The sequence below is a fragment of the Camelus ferus genome, chromosome 3 (genome assembly GCF_009834535.1).
Source record: "Camelus ferus isolate YT-003-E chromosome 3, BCGSAC_Cfer_1.0, whole genome shotgun sequence".
Taxonomy (NCBI): domain Eukaryota; kingdom Metazoa; phylum Chordata; class Mammalia; order Artiodactyla; family Camelidae; genus Camelus; species Camelus ferus.
In genome coordinates this window covers 44,762,217-44,777,425 of record NC_045698.1, presented here as the reverse complement: position 1 = coordinate 44,777,425, position 15,209 = coordinate 44,762,217, and the positions used below count along the sequence as shown (strand labels likewise).

Sequence of the window (15,209 nt, the reverse complement as noted above, 5' to 3'; positions counted from 1 at the left end):
AACACATGTTTTTGTTCTCCTTGGAGCAGAGACAGGGGGTCAGCTTGATTCCAGCACAGCTTCCCAAGCGTGTAATACATGAATAGACACACCTATACCAGCCGGCAGTCGCCCGTATATTCAGTAATCTAAATATTCCGGCCCCCAGAATAATGACTATGCAACTGTCTTGGTTCCTGCTCTTCAGATGTTAGCATCTCCAGCAGCAGGAGGATGAGGAAGTGTAAGCTTCAACTCGGAAGGTGGCGCTTTCTATTTGAGGGAGGTAGTCTCTGTCTTTTTTATTTACAGAAACCAAATAAAAGTCCGAGTTTTCAAAAGTAAATCGTCGTATTCCCAAGTACATTTCTGGAAAGGCTGAAATGTCAGAACTAGTCATAAAATACTGGGGAGAAACCAGCAGTTGAGACCTATTCCTCAAATGGCCCAGCAGGACCAGCCCTTACCAATATTTTCTTCAGCAGTCCCTCTGCTCCTGAGCAGCTGGGTGATGACTAGCCAGGAGGCCTTTGTAAGCCACAGCCACGGAGAGGCTGGCAGAGGGGGTCCTCTCCGAGTCCTCCCGAGGCGGGTGGAGCGTGGGGTTGCTCACTGTAAGGGGGCAGCTCCTGGGGGGACTTGCTACCTGCATCATCAGACCACACAACCTGCAGCTGATGACTGAAAAAGCGTGGCAGGCAGCAGGAAGGGGGGTTCAGGGCACTCCAGAGCACCCTGCTTCCCTCTGTGTGTTTAATCACATTGGCAGAGTTGCCGGAGGGCCGACTGGGACTGTAGCTGGTGCAAATAAGGAGGTGAGGAAAGGCTGCAAACTAATCCTCTCTGTTCTCCAAACATAGAAAACAAATCAAGGAGACATGTTTAATCCTTAACAGCAAGCCAGGTGCCACGTTACTGATTTCACGCCGGAAATGACAATTGTAATTAGGCATAAGGAATACAAGATGGCACCTTGGAGTCAGCGCCTAGCTGTAAAGGTAAACCATTTATTACCTGTGTGCCAAAAAGAATAGACTAACACATTACAGTGGATCATTTCAGTGTTACCTCGAGGACTTCAGGACTGGCTACACCTCTAATGAAATTTTTTCAATTAACTTAAAGTTTCAGATTTTATAGTGATGTCTTCAACAGATGCCACTAGGTTTATGACAGCACAATTAAAGCCATTTAACTGGGAAGCGCTGAGAAGCCCATTTCTTTATGGAGAGAGACTCAAGAAGCCTTTTCTTCCTGCTGCAATGAAATTTATCATGCCTTTGCATCTGCTGTTCCTTGGGCCCCTGGAGAAATAGATTCTGCTTTTGCCAGCCAGTAATCCAGGACTCTTTCTGTGCATTTATCTGCACAGTAAATTAAGTTCTTTCAACCTCTCTCAACAGCCGTCATTCCCCCTCCCCTCCTCCCAGTTTAGTTTGTACATCACTCTACATATTCCTTAAAAGGTCATGATAACTTCAAGATGGCTGGAAATCTTGCTTCCTAAAAGGAAACAAATCAAATGCCAGAAATCTCCCTGTCGATTTTGTTTTTTATTTGGAAAAAAGACGTTCACTTTGCTCGCACCCCATATAGAGCAAACTACCAGTAAATTATGAGGAGAAACAAAACAACTGAAGCCAAGGCATTGTGAGAACAATCCCTGCTGCCCTATTCACTGAGAATCAGTAACATGGCCAGTGAAACTTGGCACCAAATTCTCAGCCCTGTGTTCTTCGTAAAGAGAACAGGAGATTCTATGAGATCAACTAGAACAACTAGACAGAGCTTATTACATATTTTTAACAATCTGAAGGAGGGAGAAACAAGGAATTGTCTTAAAGATCTTTCCACTTTTAGAGATTTTGAAGGAGTGGTCCCCCAGGAAGCCATGTAACATCCTATAATATATGTGGAGACCCATCACTTTGAGGATGCATGAGTAGAGCTAGAGCTAGAGCTAGAGCTAGAGCTAGAGAAGTAGGTTAATTTAACTCTACTCTTACAAAAAAAAAAAAGGCTACCATTAACCATTTCTCATCCTCAGGTTTGGCCTTCCCATCCTATGCTGCTTTTCCAGGCCCATTCATTGAGGATGTTCCTCGCTTTCTTCTCTGCTCCTGCACTGCTAGAAAACCAAGGCCAAACTCCCCCAGCTTCAAGACTATAGAGCTGCTCTATTATCTCACCAATCACAGCTCTTTTTTCTTGTTCTCATCAGACTGAAGAGCTAGGTGAAATGCAAGTACACACACCCCATGTTATCACAAAGGCTCCTAGGCATGGTGGGATGCTGGAGGAAATGAGGGTGGCTAGAGCTAGAATACCTGGTAATTCCTTGAAGACAATGGACTATAGCTTAATTTGAGGGCAGTTCAGCAAGCTGGAGATAAGAGAGGAAATGGAAGGACTTCAGGGAGGGGAGAAAATTAACAAACGCAGGAGGACAACGCAGTAGGCTCTCTAGAAGCAGGGGATTCAGACTGGTAAAGCCAATGAGCTGTGAGCTACGTGTACTGGTACCACCTAGAGAAGGGCCTTAACAGATGTTTGGACCCAAGAGAGGGACGCTAGAGATGTGAGCCTGGCATGAGTATGCTGAGTGGACAGAGGCGTTGCCAAGGAGGAGGGGCCAGAGTAGGGTGTGGAAAGCCCATAGGAAGGATATGCTGGTGAGCAGGTGTAACTGGTGTCAATTAGGACTGAGAGAAAAAAAGATTACAAACTCAAAGTGACTGACGCTTCCAATGTGAGCAGTCTGGGAGAATGACTGCCCAATTAAGAAGGAACTTTTAGGGAGAAGTAGGGTGGTAGTAATAGTAGAGGAAGAGAGTGGATAAGTATTCTATAGACTTTTGTGTCATTTGTTACAGAAAAGTCCTCATTGTTTCCTTAGGGAGAAATGACAAGATTAGCAGACTAGATAGGCAGAAGTCAATCTTTGAAGTCTTTGTTCTTATTTGAAATAAAAATTGATTTCTATGTTGTCTCTGAAGACTTGGGGGCACTATTTTGTTACACAAAACAACACTAGCTTAGAACAGATAGAATTATAAAGCACACTTTATATGTTCTTAACTTGGGGATGCACAGCACTTCCCCAGGATGAGAAAGCAAGACAGATTGAAAGCAGAGTCCTAGACTTGACCTTCACTCCTCACAGCACTGCTCTCTGAATTCATCCACCCATCTGCAAAGCAATACCTGGGAGACTCTCCAATGAAAACTGGTGCCAGTTAATTCTCTGCCCATATGTGCAGCACTTGCTGATAACTCCAATCCTGCCGCTCCCAGGGACTTGCTGGCTCTTGGATGTCTGAGTGTGAGGACACTTTATAGACTGCTGCTTCTGACCTGGTGAAGGAAACCTTCATGGCGGTCAGATATTGGATAGGTAATTAACTCCACGATCCCCAGGGGGAACTAGCATGGCTAATACGCAGGCAGTACATCAAAACAGTACTTTACCTAACGGAGCTACACAGGGTGCCTCATTGTAGAGGCAGTTATTCTTAAGAAAGTGATTTCCAGATTAATTAAATTGTTTAATTGCTTTGTAATTAGCCTGAAGAAGTTGTGTGTCTTTACCACAGAGAAACAAGCTGCAAATCTTTTTCAAAGGCATATGCTATACCCACTATAGATTATTAATGTGCTCTTAATAGCTGTCTGTTCACAAAATGAGAGCTGCTGGTTGCCATGATTTCCTAACCGGACTGAGAGAATCCAAGAATTAATGATGATTGCCATTTGAAATTCCTGGTGGATCAAAGAGGAAGCCCCTACTTGAATCCTTGTTGTTATTACTTGATGATCGGCTTAAATGAGTTGTGACGTTTTACACCATAACAATCAGCAGCAGTGTTTCTTATCACTCCACAGGAGATTCACAACAACGAAGTGACACTGCTTAAAAACCTGAAGACCAAACTTCACAGGACCAAACCTAGGACCCCTTACAAGACGAGTGCTAGCAGATAAAAGGGACCATGAAAGAGTTATGCAGGGACCTCAAGCTAAGGGAACTTGGAAAAATAACAATTCAAATTCACCTGAGCATTTTCAGTCTATGCTACCAGAACCAGCTGATGCAAGAAGAGAGTTAGAAATTCTTTTGCTTAGCTATCTCAGAAACTGGCCCCTCTCCAGATCTAACTGCGGAATATTCATTAAACATGGGCAGCTGTTTAGACTTTAAGTTGACAGAGAAAAACCTTGATTGGTCTTCAGTGGCATGCTCTCCGGGTGAGTTGGCAAGTGTTCATAGCACCAATAAATAGAAGTAGACTTTTAGGCCTGGGTTTTCAAGTGAAGAGAGAATTCCATGCAATAGACCAAGGCCTTCTTAAAGTCTGGCCTCTCTGAACCTCTTTTGGTTTCCCCATCTCTGCCATGTTGATGCTTCTCCAGCCAGCACCACGAGTCACTGTCAGCTGACTGACTCATTCAACAAATATTTATCAGTCCTCCACTAAGAGAGGGGAATGGTGTGATTTGGTTTACATGTTAGAAAGAACCCTCTAGCTGTTCTGTGACCAGTGGGATCCAAGCAGGCATGAATGAAGCAGGGAGACCAGTTAGGAGGCTACCAGCATAGACAGGGTAAGAGATGATGGTGGTCGGGACAGGATGGGAGTAGATCTCAGGTGTGTTCTGGCAGTACAGCCACCAGAGTTTACTGAAAAGCTGGACTGAGTGGAATGATGGGGGAAAGAGAGGAAATAAGAGGAAATAAGTCCAGATTTTAGGACTAAGCAAGTGGATGGATGGTGGCTCTAACTGAGACGGGGAAGAATGAGGGGTGGGCAGGGCTTGGGAGTGTGAGAAGAAATTCATAAGAGCCAAGACGTGGAAGCAATCCAAGCACCCATCAACAGACGACTGGTTTAAGAAGATGTGGTATAGATACACAATAGAATATTACTCAGCCATAAAAAAGAGCAAAATACTGCCATTGGCAACAACATGGCTGGAGGGTGTTATGCTTAGTGAAAGAAAACAGAGAAAGACAAATACTTATATGTATATGTATCACTTACATGTGGAATCGAAAAAATAATACAAATGAATCTATAAACAAAACAGAAACAGACTCACAGATACAGAAAACAAACTTATGGTTACCAAAGGGGAGCAGGAGGGAAGGAGGGACAAAATAGGGGTATGGGATTAATAGGTACAAACTGCTAGAAAGAACATAGATAAACAACAAGGATTTACTGTATGGCACAGACAATTATACCAATATCTTGTAATAACCTATAATGGAACGTGATCTGCAAAAATAAATAAACAAGCAAACAAACAAACAAACAAAAAGACAAACCACTATGCTGTACAGCTGAAACACAACATTGTAAATCAACTATACTGCAATTAAAAAATGTAAAATAACCTTGAAAACCTGCAAAAGATTTATGAACTTTTCTTTATGGAAGCAGCACCGCAAATAATTTAAAATATATGAAGATGTTCTAATGCTCCACACTGTCTGCAATTGCATATAACAATGTTATACTTACGCAGTTCTCATATGTAGCATTTATATTACAATTAAACATTTAAAACTTCTGTTACAGTTTTTTTTCAATTGCACTTGAGAGCAAATAACATTTTTCCAGCTCACATTATTTAATGCCTAGTAGATTTAATAGCCCTGATCTGTTTGAGATACCCAAATGAGATAACAGTGCTAGTTAAAGGTCTGCAGAGAGGAAAATTCTGTAGGCTCACCACTGAAGTTTGGGTAATGATAACTTCAATTATTCTATGTCCTGTCACCGTAGGTAAAGCTGAATGAAATGTAATGCCATGTATACTGTACTTCATGTCTTTTTTCCTCTCACTAACTTATAATTCTAAATGCAATGATGGTGAGGGATAAACTCTGGTTACATGTGCAGACATACAAAAAGTGTATTTTGACTTCTCAGTGCCTAACCTAGCCCTTGTTACACAGTAAACTAGAAATGTGTTTTTTTTCTAATTTAACAACTACTCATTAAGTTCTTTTTAGGTACAGTGCATTGAGCTACCTGTTAGCTAAAAAAGATTAAATATCAGGTGAACAAGACCCAAAAGAGCTAAAAGTCTACTGACAGAAGCAGATTGGTACATCACCAACTCTAGATTCACAAGATGTGAGACCAATTCTGGATCCTTATTCACACAAAAAAGACATTTTCTTAAACGAAAGCCCTTAAATGTATCAAAATTACTCAGTAAAAAACAAACTCTCAATGACGATAAGACCCAGAGAATGTACTGTGTTTAAAATAGACTCTGAACAAATGAACATGTCCTACTTTCCAAGGAATGACTGATGAGCTTATAGGGTAGAAAACACGTAGGGAGTGAAAGAGAGATCCAGTAACAGGTCAATTTCTATGTCATAAGACTATCACGGATGCCTCTGTCTCCATTTCATGGCGCATTCCTCTGGAATTTGTGTAGTGTGTTTGAAATGCTGTGGCATTGACACGAATTCCTTGGAGATGTGTTATAATGGGTTCTCGAGAATGTTTTAGCTTTTCTTTGACCCTTCCTTATTACTCTGAATTGATGTCACATCTCAAGGTGATCCCGAGTAAAGACTGGTGAATGTCAAGAGTGATGAAGAAAGTTGATTTTTAGTTGTATGTTTTCCACCCACCTATAGTAATTCATCTTTGCAGCAATAGAGAAGAAATTACTTTTAGCTTTTGTTTAAAGTTACTGAGGATCGTCTGTAAGGTCAAGGAAGGGGAGGTAAGAACACAGCTACTATAACAGATATTCTGAAGTTTCATGCAATTTTATGAAATTTGATGTATTCTATTAATCTTAGATAATTAATTAGTCTCTGAATGTGGATAAAAGACTGAATTAAAGAATATAACCTAAGGTGTGCATATTTTTTTCTAACTTACATGAAGGGATTTCAATTCCATAACATAATGAGATATAAAGAATTTCCATTTTTACCTAAAAGGGGGTGGATGATATCAGGAAATTGGTTCTTCTCAGATTGTTTGCTTCAATTGCTGAGTAATTTCTAGTCAAAAAGGAAGTGTTTAAGTGAAATGCTGCACATTCATACAACTTGCTAAATGTAATCTAAATGTAATTTCTATTATAAACCTCTTCCTTTCAGTTCTGCTTAAAAATATAAATACTAAATTTAAGATGGTCCAACTTAACAACTGCTAAATGTTCCTTTGGCTTCTGTTACACAGGAACTCCATCTGACAGAAGCAAAATACGTGTATGTATTTTTTTTAATAGTTACTTGATCGTTTTCAAACTCAGAAATACACTGAGATCTAAAAGAATCAAAGACATTTAATTCTCTTGCTTCACCATAAAATAATATGTAATATACCAAGTGTCTAATGAATCAGAATTCTGACTTTCATTTCCCCCGAACCATACAGTACGAGATCTTGGAAATTCCCTGGCACCGAGAGTCTTGCTTTCTATTTTTCTCATGCCCCTCTTCCATGCCCTTAGGTCAGTAAACAGTTCTCAATCTGCGTTGAACAAGAGAATCACTTGGGAGGAATGGAGTATTACTCAATCATAAAAAGGGAGATCCTGCCTACTGCAATAATACGGATGGACCTGGAGGGCATTATACTAAGTAAAATAAGTCAGGTGGAGAAAGACAAAGACTGTAGGTTCTCACTTACATGTGGAGTCTAGACATCTCAAGCTCATAGAAATACAGGGTAGAATGGTTGTTGCCAGGGGCTGTGGGAAATCAAGTGATGCTGGTCAAAGGGTATGAATTTCTAGCTGTAAGATGAATAACTGCTGGGATTTAAGGTACAGTATGGTGACTATAATTAACAGTACTGTATTATGTACTTGAAAGACATTAAAAGAGTAAATCATAAATGTTATTACTACACACAACAAAAAATGGTAATTATGTGAAGGCCACTCCAAGTTATATGCAGATTTTCAACCACACAGGGGGTCAGTGCGCCTAACCCCCACGACTATTCAAGAGATAACTGCTTATATATTCTATACTTGTTTTTTGATTAATATTCTATAGATATAGAAAGATCAACTTTCTGTATCAGCCCTGTCATCATCTCCAGCATTGAATGAATTTCCAGTGTATCTGGTACCATAATTTAATCTTCTATTAATGGGTCTTTAGATTGATTTCACTGTTTTGATGATTCAATGAAAATCTTCTGAATCCTTAGATGATTATATCCAATACCTAGAAGCAGAACTACTGAGCCCCAAAGTGGATTCATTTTTCACTTTGGTGCATATAGCTCAATTATTCTCCACAGAAACTGCCCTAATGTGCACTCTCACTCATGGCATATAGGACACCATCTCTCCTCAATCCTGCCAATGCTGATTTTTTTTTTTTTTCAGATTTTGGTCCCATCACTTTATTTTCATATGCATCTCTTTAGGTTATAAGTGAAGCTGAGAATCTTTTAATATGTTAACTTAGCATTCATGTTTCTTTTTGTGCAAAGTACCTAATCCTTACTTTGCTCCTCTGAGTTGTTCTATTAGTCATCTTAAAAAATGATTTGCTGTTTTGTTTTTGGATTTTTTTTTTTTGTATATTGAGGCACTTCTGCCAATACAGTGAAGATGTTTCTCCCATTTGTGCTTATCTTTTACTGCTGCCCGTAACTCTTCTGTTGAGAAATTTTTATTTCACCTAATTTATCAACCATTTTTCTTTATGGCTTTTAGGTTTTGTACCTTGTTTGGAAAGGCTTTCCCCACTCTCAAATTATTTTATAAATGCAACCATAGTTTCTTCTAGTACTTTTACAATTTCTTTCTTTTTTTAATTAAAAACGCTTTTCTTTATCTACATGGGATTTATTTGGTATAAGGAGTGAGATACAGCAGTCCAGTTTATTTCTTTTCCAAGTGGCTAATCAGTTGATTCAAGACCATTCATTGGCTTTAATAATCTACATTTTCCCAATGATTTAAGTAAGGTACATTTAAGGAAAGCCAAGTAATTTGATGCAGAGACAGGGAATTGTAGGAAATTTGAGCAAGGGAGTAAATGATGGGGCACACAGAGAATGAATGAAGATCAAGCTGGAAAATCTGAAGGCCAGTTGAAAGTGTCCTTTAGGGCAGTACTCCAGGTGACTCTTCCCTCCTGTTTTTATCAAGTACCCCAGGTGATTCCTGGGCATACTAGAGTTTCAGGATCCTGTCTTTAGAACAGTCATTCTTAACCTTGGCTTCATATTCAAATAGCTGAGGGAACTTAAAAAAAAAAAAAACCCCAACGAGCAAGTCACACTTCAGTCCAATTAAATCAGAATGGGGATTGGGGTGCGGGCAGGATCAGTCATTGTTAAAGCTTCCCAGGTGATTCCAAAGTGCACTCAAGTTTGAGAAACACTAATTTAGATTCTACTGGAGAAAGTGAATTTTATAGATTAAGTTGTTCTCTAACCTTAGTATGTATCAAAATACCCTGGGGAGCTTTTAAAAAGATATATACTGATGCCAGTTCAGACACAGGAAGTTTCCGACTTAATTGGTCTGGGACCTGGGTATTTTTTAAGCTCCACAGGTGATTCAAGTGTGCAGCAAGGCTTTGGGACCTACAGTGCAGTAATTCTTCAACTGTAGAGTGCATCAGAATCACCTCAAGGATTTATTAGACCACAGATTACTGGGCACTGCCCCTGCAGTTACTTAATTAGTGAGGATTGGGTAGAGCCTGAGAGTTTGTATTTCTAACTAGTCTCCTGGTGCTCCGGGTCCTTGGATCACACTTGGAGACATCCACCACTCTGGTGTATGTCATGACAAATCATGGGATATATTTCTTTAGATAAAAGACATGATTAAGTTCATGTCTTAAAAAACAACGGCTTTCATGTAGAAAACAGATTTGCAAGGCAGTGAGAGGATGCAGCAAGATGGAGCCCAGTTCTCATTCTACTGCAAAAGCCCTGAGCCACTGGCTTGGGAGAGGAGCCAGGTATAAAACCCATTTCAGAGGAAGGCTTAGCAGGAAGGGTTTAACAAAAAATGATGCCGAGGTTGCTAGCTTGGGTGACCACATGGATGATGTTGCCAGTAACTGAGATTAAACAGAACTGGTGATAAGAAACTTGGTATTGAATAACAGTTGGGTTTAAGATGCTGGTGAGACACATTCTGATGGAGAAAAACCCAAGATAAAACTGTAGGGAAAAATTAGCACATGCGTGACAGCAGATGACCTTGGTCAAGAAGTGCCTGTCATAAGTAAAAGGGTGACAAAGGATGCAACCCACGGGATCCCAAGAGTTAAAATGGATGGGGAAACAGAAAGGCGCCAGCCGACAAGAAGGATGGAAACACAGAAGGACGTATCATAGGAAGCCAGGGAAGAGAAATAGTCAAGAAGTAGGGAACAGTTCTGATATCACATACTGCAAGGTGTTCACACTGAGTAAGCTCACATTGTCTAATAAAGCAATCAAGGCATGTGACCTCCAGGAGACCCTGGTTTTAGTGGAGCAGCAGGTTAGGAGTGGTGTCATGCCCAACTACACCATCAGTGAATCTTGGCCAGTGTTGGACCAGAACTAGTTTCCCAAGGGTACTGCAGTAGGACTCTTTGGCTTTGTTTTACCAAGACATTAAATAAAGACAACATCTACATTTGGTTATTAATGTCATCAAGTTATAACAATAAGAAATTTCAAATGTTATAAAAGCTCTTAATTTCATAGAATAATTTAAAACCCAATGTTAAAAACATGCTCTATGAGGTGGAAAATGAAGGAAGTAACGCCTAAGTGAGGGGCCAGCTTTGACACTGTCTGCTACGAAGCTACAGTAAATAAAATGTTTCTTCTATAGGGCAGAATATCTCATTTTTGAACCTTAGCACAGAACAATTTTACTTACATATTTTCAATTAACAACATCCTTTTTTTCTAATATAGGAAGAAGTTCTGCTACCTGGTTTCATCATGTTTTCCAACAGCAATTAACTCAGACCAAAAGAAAGGAAAAAGACATTTTTATTCAGCAATGTATGTCATAAAAACACTCCAGTCTTCACCCAGATCTGACACTGCCCTCCAGCAGACACATGCTTTTCTAGGTGACGTCACGTAGAAGGTAGCAGCATGTGCCCATCACCCCCATGGGGCTGACTAAGGATAAATTAGACTGAGGGGATAACTCCAGTAGTACTACTAATACTGGAAAATGCTAAACATAAAACCATTTAACTGCTTTAAACTGGAGGCAGATGGTGAGGGTGGGAGTAATATGCACACAGGATTTTGCTGGTGAAACATTTAGAATCCATAGAAAAGGAACTGCTTTTAAAATAACTTTAAAAAACTTAATTCTAAAGCTAACATGGGCTCAAGGTTGAGGACTGCAAAATACCTTAAGTTATAAAAATGAAATTGGTAATCCTGCTAAAATAATGTCACGGTGTTTTTCTTTGGTCTATTTTTTGACAGTGTGTACATGTATATACAAAAATACTTTTAAATAGGGTCGTAAACCATATTCAGTTCTTGTATCCTGCTCTTTATAATTAGGTTGCGATTATAGTTTTCCTTTATGCCATTAAATATTTTTTAAAATGTGATTTTTTAACGGCTACAGATTAAACATTACACAGACAGACTACAATTTAAGCATCATTCTTCTATTCAGTGTTTAGGCCATTTCTATTTTGGTGCTCTTATAAATAATGCTGCAATTAACATCCTGATATATGAATTTCTGAGTAGTTTTCTGATTATTTCCTTAAGCTATATTTCATGAAGAGCAAATAGGTCAAGTGATATGAACTATTTCTAGGGTTTTCGACGTATCACTCTGCTTTCTAAAAAGACTCTAAATTTACATTCATGTACTGAGAATACCCATCTCACCAGAAAATAATTATTACCATGTATGCTTTTTAATATTTGCAAATCAGGTGAAGACTGATTTTTCATTATTTTTTAATATTTCCTTTTTATTTTATTTATTATTGTATTGTTTAATTATTTTATTTTGGTGGGGGAGGGGAGGTAATTAGGTTTATTTATTTTTAGAGAGGTACTGGGGATTGAACCCAGGACCTCATGCATGCTAAGCATGCACTCTACCACTTAAGCTACACCCTACCCCCTGGTATTTCATTATTTTGATTGGTCTCGCGTGGAGGGAGAAGAATTTGCATTTGGCCTTTCTCTTTCGAAAATCAAAACTGTTAAATGAAATGACTAGTAATCAGCTGAAAACCTCTATTTCCTGAGTTCCACTGAAATACTGGCACCAAAGAAATAAATGTGAACCAAGTCACATTTCTTTTTTCTTTCAATTTCAAGGATGCTAGAATGTATCCATTCTTAAGCCAAAGTACTGATCCCACAAGGAAGCAGGCTTTTTACCAATTAAGGAACTTGCTTCATTTCCTTCCTTTGACCTATTTAAAATGATTTGCATCTCTTAACACTGAACTGGGGTATGTTCCTTGCCTGAGTATCACACACACACAAACACACACACACACACACACACACACACACACACACACACACACACACACCTCACTCACTCACTCTCTCTCTCCCTCTTTCAAAACCTTCAACACTAAATTCATTCCTTTAATGGCTGGTCACTCTGGTAACTACTACAGAGTTCCGGAACCTTCCCCCATGTGCAAAAGGAGGCTTTCAGGTCTAATTGTTCCAGTTTATAGATATACTTTCCACAAACTTGGATGTAATGCTACAACTAATAAAAAAGGCGATAGCCTCCAAAGTGTGCCTGGAGGTCCAAGGAACAGCACCAGTTGCCCCATCAAAAGTCCAAACAGAACACCCATCTTCAGATGATGATGAAATGAAACAGTGACCCTATCTACAATGTGCTTGTGGGTCATTCAGGCATGTCTCCCTCCCTCCATCTTAGGTCTGTAAAGTCCAACTTGCTGTCCCACCCAAGTCTTTTCCTTAATATTTTAGATGCTAAGAGATCATTTTTCTTCAAACACCTAGAATATTAACAGTACGACCCCAATGAAGAACACAAGATCAATATGAATTAATCTTGAAAACAGAGGGTGAAAAAAATCTCCTTCAAAAACAAACCAACAAACAAAAAAATCAAGAAATATGGTGTTATAGCCTTAGAAGAAATATTTTTAAAGATTATTAGGAAAAAAATATATCTAATCCAACCTCCTCCTTTAACAGAAAAAGAAATTAAAGCCAAGTAAAGAGACTTGTACAGGGTCATACTTGATTGACAGCAGACCACCTTTAATTAACCTGGAATATAACTTCTTTATAGCTAAGGAAAAAAGGTGAACGTAGTCCATGTAATCAAATGCTGGTTTTTAGCTCACCAACACCTGATACCTTAATAAATGGACCACTGTGGAATATGCATGCTTTGGAGGAAATCCTTTGGTGCACCTGTAGCAGAGAATCTCCACTCGTGAGGGGGATGTCAGCAGGAGATTCAGCAGCACTGTAATTAGTGGATGCACAGTTTCCATAAAGATGTGTAGGAATTTTTTTCTCTATCAGCCCACGCATTTACTAGGTAGGTACCATTTCCTGCTGGCCCTCCTTGGCCTGATTTAGTCACGTGGGGGCTGTTTGTACACTATTACCCTTCTCATCTCCTAACTACTGGTTACTCTTTTGATGTATCACAGCAACAGTGCATTCCGAAAATAATCTGGAATTTTTCTCTATCCTTCAAACACACCATACATGATAACAATAAAATGCGTATAAACTCATGTGTTTCCTTCAGGAAAAAAATGAGCTCTCCCCTCCACTTCAGGTGGGGGACCAACTTCTTTGACAGAGTAGAAGAGAAGAAACACAAAGAAAGAAAAACAGTGAATATGACTCAGCCATAAAAAAGAATAAAATAATGCCATTTGCAGCAACATGGATGGAGCTGGAGATCATCATTCTAAGTGAAGTAAGCCAGAAAAGAAAGAAAAATACCATATGATATCACTCATATGTGGAATGTTAAAAAAAAAAAAAAAAAAAGAAGAAGAAGAAGAAGAAAGAAAGAAAAAAGAAGACACTAATGAACTCATCTACAAAACAGAAACAAACTTGCAGACACAGTAAACAATCTTATGGTTACCAGGGGGAAAGGAGGGTAGGAAGGGATAAACTGGGAGTTCGAGATTTGCAAATATTAACTACTACATATAAAATTGATAGAGAACAAATTTCTTCTGAATAGCACAGGAACTATATTCAATATCTTGCAGTAACCTATAATGAAAAAGAATATGAAAACATTTATGTATGACTGAAACACTATGCTATACACCAGAAATTGACATATTGTAACTGATTATACTTCAATTAAAAAAAAATATGGTAGAGAATAGTCTCAAAAAAGAAAAAGAAAGAAAGAAAGAAAGAAAGAGAGAGAGAGAGAGAAAGAAAAGCAAAAGAAAAGCATTGATGTAGACACTGTGCCAGGCCCAGGAGGAGAGAGTGAGTCAAAGCTCACCCAGGTCTTCCCAAATCCCTCCAGAAGGCATTTCCAGGGCCAGATTCCAGAGCCCTGCTAGAAGGCGGGCAAGAGGCAGTGACCAGGAAGCAGGGTTCCAGATCTGGCTCTGACACCAAGAAGCCTTAACACCTGGCTGCACTGGGTTTCAGTGTCCTTAGAATAGTTTTCAAGCCTGAATGTGTGTGTTTGCTCATGTGTACACACTAAATCTTTAACTCAAGCAAAAGATTACTCTCTAGTCCAGAGTGTGACAAAGGTAATCTCCTCTGGCTGGAGCAAAGGTGGAGAAGGGGCTGTGAACTCTACTCCCAAATCATCCCCACTCCCTAAACCTGAGGCAGCTCCCCTGGAACTGCGATGGTTCTGATCCACTGGACTTGACTGTGTTTTTTTTTTTAAATGCCATTCATTTCTCAAGTCAGCTCTAAACCAGAGTAAGTACACAACTGAGGGACCTCCAAAGGCTGGTATGCCAAAAATAAGATATCACAGACTACTACTCATGTGCCCCAGGAGAGACAGTCACCAGGATGCCACATTCCCCTGCCAGCAACCCTCTCGGGGACTCCAACAAGCCTGTGTTCTAACTTGTTTAATATTTACACACTATGTTATCCTATCATTTTAACTACATTATGAATTCAAGTTGGGTAAAATACTTCAACAGTCTCTTAAAACCTTACACTATGGCACTTTATAATATGGCAAATACTATCACATTTAAGCTATCAGATAAGGCTGCAAGG

The 15,209-nt window shown here is 39.4% G+C and overlaps 1 protein-coding gene across 19 annotated transcripts in view; it reads right to left on the bottom strand.

Moving 5' to 3' along the window:
• MAST4 (microtubule associated serine/threonine kinase family member 4) overlaps positions 1-15,209 on the bottom strand; it is a 516,475-nt gene that overhangs the window by 77,825 nt on the left and 423,441 nt on the right. The gene's annotated exons all lie outside the window — the stretch shown is intronic.